This window comes from Cariama cristata, unplaced genomic scaffold (assembly GCF_000690535.1).
Source record: "Cariama cristata isolate BGI_N322 unplaced genomic scaffold, ASM69053v1 scaffold38468, whole genome shotgun sequence".
NCBI classification, from domain to species: domain Eukaryota; kingdom Metazoa; phylum Chordata; class Aves; order Cariamiformes; family Cariamidae; genus Cariama; species Cariama cristata.
This window is the reverse complement of record NW_009631319.1, coordinates 37,104-45,544: the sequence shown is the minus strand read 5'-3', so window position 1 is coordinate 45,544 and position 8,441 is coordinate 37,104.

Sequence of the window (8,441 nt, the reverse complement as noted above, 5' to 3'; positions counted from 1 at the left end):
ACTGGGAGCTGCGTGTTTCCATCACCTCTCAGTGGGGAATCACCAACTCACATACAAAGGCCAAATGACTTTTAAAAGCTTCTGATTTGAGCTGGCTTGATTTTAGGGCTTCCAGCTTGAAATACTTTCAGTCCCAGGGGTGCACAGCTGCCATACTTTTAACTGGAGCCATCTGAAGAAAATCAGGATAGATATGTCCCAAACTGGTAAAACTTGAGTCACTCTAAATCTGTGGTCACTTTTCAAATATCTGGGCTTGAATGATAAGATCAGGAATGTAGACAAGTCATCGGGGCTGGGAAGTGGGCAGATGAGCATGAGACTTGTCTGTCTTAACTCTCAATATTATGTTTAAAACAAATACTCTTTAAATGTATCACCCGACCTCCTTCTTACATTGGTGAGGATCCAGAATTAATGTCAGTGAAACAAATAAAGTTACACAAAGCAAGACTAAGAACAGAATCAGGTTTTGGGGTATTAAAAATACAGACTATAAGCCCATGGTTTTGGCTGTTTCTTTCTCTCTGCCTTTAATCAGGAAAAACAGGGAAAAAAAGAAGCTGGGAGGATGAATGAATGTCAGATGTGAAGAAAACCTTTGGGCTTTCAATTTCCTATTATAAACCAGGACTAGAATAGTAAAAAAGCAGCAGAGGTCAGGAATGAGATATAGTGAAAAAAAATGCAGCGTGCACACTCTTATTCCGGGGATAATGGTCTCAATCTGCTGTGTATGAAAAGAGACGCTGGGAGAGAAAGGCCAGAAATAGCAGAAGATTTTACAGGGCAAGGGAGGGATACTGTTGTTTGTACTAGATCTGCGTATGGTTCAGTCGGAGGTTTTGTAGCTGTAATTCTGAGAGCCTGGCATCTGCCACCCCACGCCGCAGTCTCTTACCTAAACCACAGAGCGAGCGCACAGGCCATGCTTTGCCGTCTGGGAGGAGTCAGAAGATGAAGAACAATTCTGGAGCCACCCCAGAAGCCAAGACCTCTGTCTCCACCCCAGAGTGCCCGAGAAGGGCAGATGTTTGGTTTCTGTTGGATTAAGCTTTTGGCTGGAGATTAAGCTTTGTTGTGGGTTAGCTGCTGATCTTAGCTGGATAGCTTTCCTTCCTATCTGCCAAAAATGCCTAGAGTAACACATTGGCTCTCTTCATGCAGTCTGTCAACAACCAAAGTCAACACATAGCATCAAAACTACATATTTTAAAAGAAATGGAAAAAATAGGTTGGGATGGGCATGAATTCCCTCAGTCTCTCCTCCCCACTGCTAACTTCCCCTGCTTATGAGTGCCCCTGTTCCTCCTTCTGCCTGTTTAAAACATGGAGAAAAAAGGGAATTGCTGCCACCGCTTCAGCCACAAAACTGTGGATATTGAGGGAATCCAAGAAGATCAAGAAGACGCTGTTCATATACACCAAGGTGGGAGGACTGGTGACTTGAGTAAAATGAAATTTATTATCGCATTGCTTCTGAATAACTGTGCTCCAGGCATACCCCTCAGAAACTCATTTACTCCCAAGCCTGGAAAAGGTTAGATCTAGATCCAAACGTCATGGCTAAACGTGGCGTTTCTATCTGGTTTGGTGACTGGGGGAGCTCAGAGAATTACCGCAGACCCCCCGTTCCTCTAGGAGATGTCACAGGGATTCCCTGACCCCTCGGTCCCCCGAGGCTGGCTACTGCAGTGCTGCTGGTCCCTAGCAAGGGGGTGGGCTAGGTGACAGGAAAGCACATTCTGACAGGCATCCTGAACCATCCTTTTTTCTTTGATAAATTTACTCCCCTACAAGGGGACTATAGCACATAGCAGCAGTTTGCAGGGCAAGGAGAGAAATCAGGGCTATTTGTGACATCTGTTTAAGGGCTCTTTAATACATACGCAGCCTCTCTTGTGATCACTGCTTTATCTAACCATAGTTTCTACATTCCACCGCACCAATGCCTCCTGACATTTACCGCTTCTGGCACCATTAAACTCTCTGCATGGAGCTGGGGGGAACATGGTGGGGCAGTTCATGTTTGAAGGCCAGCCGCACTGCAAAGCCAAACCAATGCCCCATATGGCTCTGCAGGCTTTGCAGGGCACCTGCTAAAACCAGCTCCTTTCTCTTGTGCAGATTTCAGCACTTGAGGTAAATCCTGGTTTCCTTGGTTAATGTTTGCTCCTTCCTTAGAAAATACTCATGGAAATTTGAAGCAGCTTTGTCTGAGGTAGGATTTAGTAGTAAGTGAAGTCTGCGTTCGCCTTGGTTCTCATCCAGTGCTGTTACTTATTTCAGCATCCAGTGAGCATAAAACATTCCCTTTGTGATTTAGTAGCGTTTTACGCAGAGCCTGCGAGCCATGAGAACTGCATGAGACATAGAACAACAGGGAAATTAGTCCGGACCAAGGACTCTACCTTGTGCCTTTTATCAGGAACCGTCGTGAGAAGGCTGGTGTCTGTGCCGGTGTATGCCTTTGCCTTGCAAGCGGCTGGGCTGCACAGGCACTCCCTGTTGGCATCGTCCAGCTTCACTGCCCGCCGGAGCCTGGGGCAGCACCACCTGCCCGCACTGGGCCAGGCTGGTGCTGGAGGGGGCTCCAGTGGCTTCTGGGCACCGCGACTGTGAGCTGGTACCCGAGAGTGCCTGTATCTGTACTTGCATTTTACTGATAGTTACTAATATTCTCAGGGCTGGATTTTAGAGGGGCTGGTGTCATGGTTTGGAGTCCTAAGTCTTGTGGAAATGGAAATTCCCATTCTAGCAGGGCTTGGTCAGTCTTAATCCTTCAATATACAAAGCAGATAAATTAACAGTCATGCAGGATTGGGAGTAGGAGGAGGCAGCTTCTTTGGAAAACCTCATTAAAACTTAGATCATCTCTGGCTTGTCAGTGTGTATAGTGGGGACTCGGTGAGGGTTTTTGTTGCCTCTTTGGACATAAGTCTCTCCCTTGCAAGGTCTTCCGTGCTGGCCAGCTGATGATTGCCTTGGCCAAGACACCTACCTTTCAAAAACACCATACTATTACAAAGTGTCCATTTCTGCCTGCCTTTACAGAGGCAGACAGTTTTCCCCTACATGAATAACCTTTTTACAGTACAATGAGCAAGCGCTGCTCCTCTGCTCAGGCTCAGCCCCAATACTCAGGCTGCAAGGTGTTGCAGCACTGGAGGTTATTTGATCAACTGCTATTATTATAATAAAAGCGATTCCTGACAGAGCCATAGGTAAAATCTCTCTCGGGAGCAGCATTTCATGCTGACTCTTCCATACAGAAGGCTTGGCAGAACGCCCTGTGCTTTACAGATATTTTTTGCTGGAAAACAGAAAAATCCTCCTGCGGGGCCATAGAGCCAGCCCCCTAAAGCCCTTGACCCTGACTGTGTAATCTCCCTGGAGACCCGACGTACATGAAGAAATATAATCTTCTTGAAGCATCTGCTGTCTGCGTTGTGTTAAAATATGACTGGGATGCAACTGTCAAACCTCCAGCGCACTGATTGCAGAATCCTTTATAGGGCAATAAAAAACCCCAATCCAATCTGAAAGGAGCTCTGGCACGCAAAAGGATCTCTATTGCTTTAAGGAGGGTTATTTTACCACGGCTGCAGCCAGAGAGGTTTCTGTGGCATCCAGCAGACATTTCACCTGCTTTTGTATCCTGGGAAAGTAATAGCACACAACAGATGGGAAACGGAGCCGAATTTCGGGAGATCACCGTAACAGCATCACATGCAAATCCTTTGCCCGCTGGGACCTGCACAGTGCGTGAGCTGTGCTGGGGAAGCCCAAAAGATCTTTCCTGTTCACACAGGGGCAGAAGCTCCGACGGAGCCTTCGACGAGGAGACCTGGGAGGGCTGCCTTCGCAAATGGATCAGTCTGATAGATCAGCTTCCCACTGGGGTGAAAGGGAAAGAAAGGTGGCGTTGGTTATCACAGGAGGCACAGAGAAAAGGGGTGTCTGCTGTTTTTTTTTAATTTCTTTATACATTTTTTTGAGCCATTTGGAGGAGTTGGTCTCTGCTCTGAAGACATAGGTGCAGAGAGCAGGAAAAAGTGAGAGCTTAAATGCAGAACTATCAAGGAAAGAGATCAATGTGACTTGTCAGTGATACTCTGATCTGCTGTTGTTCCAGTTTTCTGCATTTTTTTTAAACACTGTGAACTCACCTCCTTGACATCTGCCCTGCTCTTGCTCTCGGTCTCCCCTTCTGGCACTTCTCCCTCTAATGCTGGTGTCCTCATTTCCCCTTTTGTACATATGACCCTTTCACTATGCAGGGATTAGTATCTCACTCATAAATATGGGAAATAGATCCACAGATGATTTAATTTGCAGGGTTTTGTAGGGCTGGCAAGACAGACTGGCATGGGGAGAAGGGTATGTTCTAGCAGGTCAGCTGAAGAAAACATCTTGTGTACAGGATGAGTAACGGGAAACAGGCATACAGAACACCAGCACCAGCCCAGCGGGGAGACCTCAGGGGATGGGGACGAGGTGGTAAGACGTAAAGGCCAGGCAAATAAGGAAGAGCAGAAGAGAAGGTCGAAGATGTCTCTCTCTCCCCCATTTCTTATGTGTCTGCCAGGGAGAAAGGGTGAAGAGTGGGGAATGTGAGAAGCAAAAGGGGAGCAGAAGTCCTCTCTGGCTACAGGCGGTTTGAGTTGCTGGTAACTCATTTGGGAAGAGATGCCAGAGGAGCCGAGAAAAATGCAGCTGTGGAGAAATGGTGGCAAGCTAGGAGGGAGCCAGAGGTCTGAGACATGAGGAGGAGATGGCAGTAAAAGCTGTGTAACTGGATGGGGGCACCCAGATGGGGGACACAGCTGAGCAGGGATTCCCAAAGAGGAGGAGAAACAATAGAGAGACCGTGAGAAGGTGACAACGAAGAGCTGGAGATGACAGTGCCGGGGAGGCCTGGCCAAGGAGTTGTCAAGTGGCAAGGGTTAAGTCACCAGATCCAAAACAAGAAGCTGGAGTGAACACCAAAGCCCTAACATGCAACAAGACCTTGCCAGGAGGCAGCTGGTGAGGCGGAGAGGAAGGACAGGACTGAGGCGATGGAAGATAAAGCAGAGAAATAGGGTTTAATGGACCATACATGGCAGCAGCCAAGGCCAGGCTTCTGGCTGGCTTTGTGGGCAGCCGTAAGGTTACAGGCAGCCTTGCTGGGACACAGTGTAGCGGCAACACCACTTTCGCCACCAGCATGCCTGGCTCTTGCCCAGAGACCAGTGGCCAGGACAGCCGTAGTCTATGCTGGTGTTTGGAGATGTTCGTGCTGCTTTCAGCAGTCGCACAGCACAAAGCCCCGCCATAAGCACCCTGCCGGGGGCTATGCTGCCTTTACTGCGAGATTAAAGGGGAGCTGTGCTTTGTCACCACATTTGTCAACCAAAATATAATTACCGTGCTAACTCCAATCAGCCTCTGCTGAAGAGCCTGATGACTGTCCAATAACATTAAAAATCTGTTTTGCTGGAGCATGCCAGCACCTGGCTGACGTGGACACCCGTGCATCATCTGCAGAGGAGTCCCAGGGAGGAGGCTCCTCATGTGCCACCAGCCCTGCTCCCCTCCACTGGCACCATTGGCACTCTCAGGTCATCGGCAGAGATTTGCCTGCCTGTGTGATGCTGGGAGACAAGGCTGGATGGAAAGGGGCCAGAGGTGCCACGTGGACATTTTGGCCAAGGTGTTTCATTAGTGGAACAGAGCTGGGATGTTTACTCTTATCCTTAAAGACTTCAAGAGACTTTTTTTTAATGCTTACTAAGATATCAGAGCACTTGCAGATCCTGTTGGGGACAGGCTCACATCAACGTTAGAACAAAAAGACAAGTCCTGGCCTGCAGAATTTGCAGCATGACTGAGATTAGAGATGGCAGATAGGCACCAGTGACCAACAGAAGGAGCAGCAGCAGAACAGGACACCTAGATCGGCATGGCAGCCTGGGTGGGAGGCAGTACTTTCGGTCGATGCCTTAGCTGAGGAAGAGGAGTGGATGGGTCTGACTCAGGCTGGGTACACGCCACTCTCGTTAGCAGTAAAAGAGTGCACACAGAGGGGACGACAAACCCTAGCAAAGACATCAGAAGGTCCCCCAGGTGGTAACTCCCCTTTTTTTTAAAAGATGGAGCAGGATAGTATGGCATGTTTGCCTTAGACATGAATCTGGTTTTAAAACCTTATGTAAAACACGTTTGAAAAGCAGAGGCCTAACCCCCCTCTCTGAGCTGAGCACTCATCGATAAGAGGCTTTAACCCCCTGCCAGATCAAACTGAGACCTTCCCGCATTACCATAGCACACAGACACGCAGCTTGCAAGGTCAGGAGCGGTCAACTCAGATCTTAACCTGCTTCATATGTATGCGGAGCTTCATTTTGGATCTTCTCTGGATCTCAGATGCTCAAGAAAGTAGCAGTGAGCGGGCCCAGACTGCCGTCGGCAGCTAAGCAGATGATGGATGTTCTTTGCCAGTAGAAGTTACGGTGCAGTCAGTGGTGCAGCATGGAGGCGATCAGCTATGTTTATGCATCTAAACACACACCCTCACTATGTGTATATACATTTATATGAAGGATTGGTTGAAATTATGTATTATTCCACATATATTGAAACTCAAAGAGATTGACCAGAGCAGCTTTTTGCTGAATTTAGCCCTGAAAGCCCATTATGTACCATTGTGCGGATGTTATAGCAAAGGCACTGAACAGTAACTGCAAACTTGCTGCTACACTTGTGCCTGAAGGCAAGTACGTAAAATGTTTTCTGCCTTCCAAAGCACTGACAACTGCAGCTGTTGCAGGCTTTAATGGAAGCTACAGCTCGTCAGCAATCAGCCCATTTGTGTTAAATTGCCAAAGGTGGGGTTCAGACTGGGGGCTTAGGGTACCTGTGATCACTGCATGGACTTGCAGTGGAGGTAAGGCATGGAAAAGGGCAGGTTACCAAAGGAGCTGATGGAGAAACAGGAGCAATAGGTAGAGCTATGGTATCAGATGAGTGGTCTGACAACAGAAACAGCAAAATAGATAAGCTCTGCAGTAACTGCAACAGCGTGAGCTGATAGAGCAGATGGTCACCTCCATTTAGCCTCTAACATGGCTTGTTGCCCCTAGCAATATTTACCCAAAAGCACTCTACTGATGGAGATGGGATTATGTAGCAAACAGAGGGAAATCAGTCCTATTTTGTACAAAATAGAACTGTGCTACCTATCAGCTCTGACAGTCCCTTCATTTGCCAGCTTTGACTTGGGCAGACAGAGCAATCTGATGATGTACAAAACCATTTCTGGGACAGCTTCAGATGGTGGAAACCGGGTAGCACTTTCCCAGTTGCCCAACTTTCTTGGAACTTTATTAACTCGCTCCTCAAATCTGGAAACTTGGTGAACAGGTAAAATGTTGAACCCTTTTTCCCAGGTCTGAAATGACCTTCTGGGGGCTGTCAGGACATTTTCATCAGCTCCTGATCAGTGCTATTTGGGGTTAATCCTGACCTACTTCACGGTCTGAAGTGAGAATTATTTCACTAGTTTGTGAAAAGCACTTAGAGATCCTTCAGTGAAAACTGTAAAAGAAAGGCAAATACTGTTATTTTCACACCCAAAATACTAGGTAAAGAACCACACAGAAGTAGCAATATAGGTATGGTGCAAAGGGGATTAACCACAAAGGAGAGGGAAATTCTGCCCTGAAAAGTGTCCCATATTTGACAGGCCAGAGGTCTACAAACAGTATGCATATCTCAGCTCACATATTTAATAAATATTGTCTCAACTGCATATGTTTACTTCTTTTTATTCAAGAGCAAATTGCTTGTATTTCCTTCTCTTTCTTCTTCATTATAGCATCAAAGCAGGACAGCATGCCACACAACAGTATAAACAAACAGCATCACCAGATACTTAAGGGTCTTTAGCTCCTAATTTGACTAAAGCATAAATACAAACTGACGTCAAGCATTTGGGATTACCATTTAAAAACTGCTATTTTCTGAGACACTAATGAAGGCCATTCACATCAGAAAATCCAGTAGCTACAAAAGGAGTGAGCCGCCTAGACTCCAGAGTAAGGAGTCGAGAAAATGGTTTGTTTCTCTTACCATTAAAAAACTGCCACGTTTGCTTTAGACCTGTGAGAAGTCCCAAATACAGAAAACATGGAAGAGCTGCTTCCAACCTGTTCAGCTCTTGAAGATTTGGGAATGTAGATGTCACCAGCAGTCCTCGCTCTGCCACCGTTACCAGCAGCGCTTGTATCACCCCCTCTACTCATCACAGTCCTTGTACGGTGGAAGCTTGTCCTGTCCATGCACTAGAGCTGCAGAGCACACCAGGTGCAATGCAGCCTGCAGCTGCGTGATGCTAGTGACCTGCTCCAAGGCTATGACAAGTTACCTTCCACGTTTGGTTTCTAGAGTCCCAGTTAAGT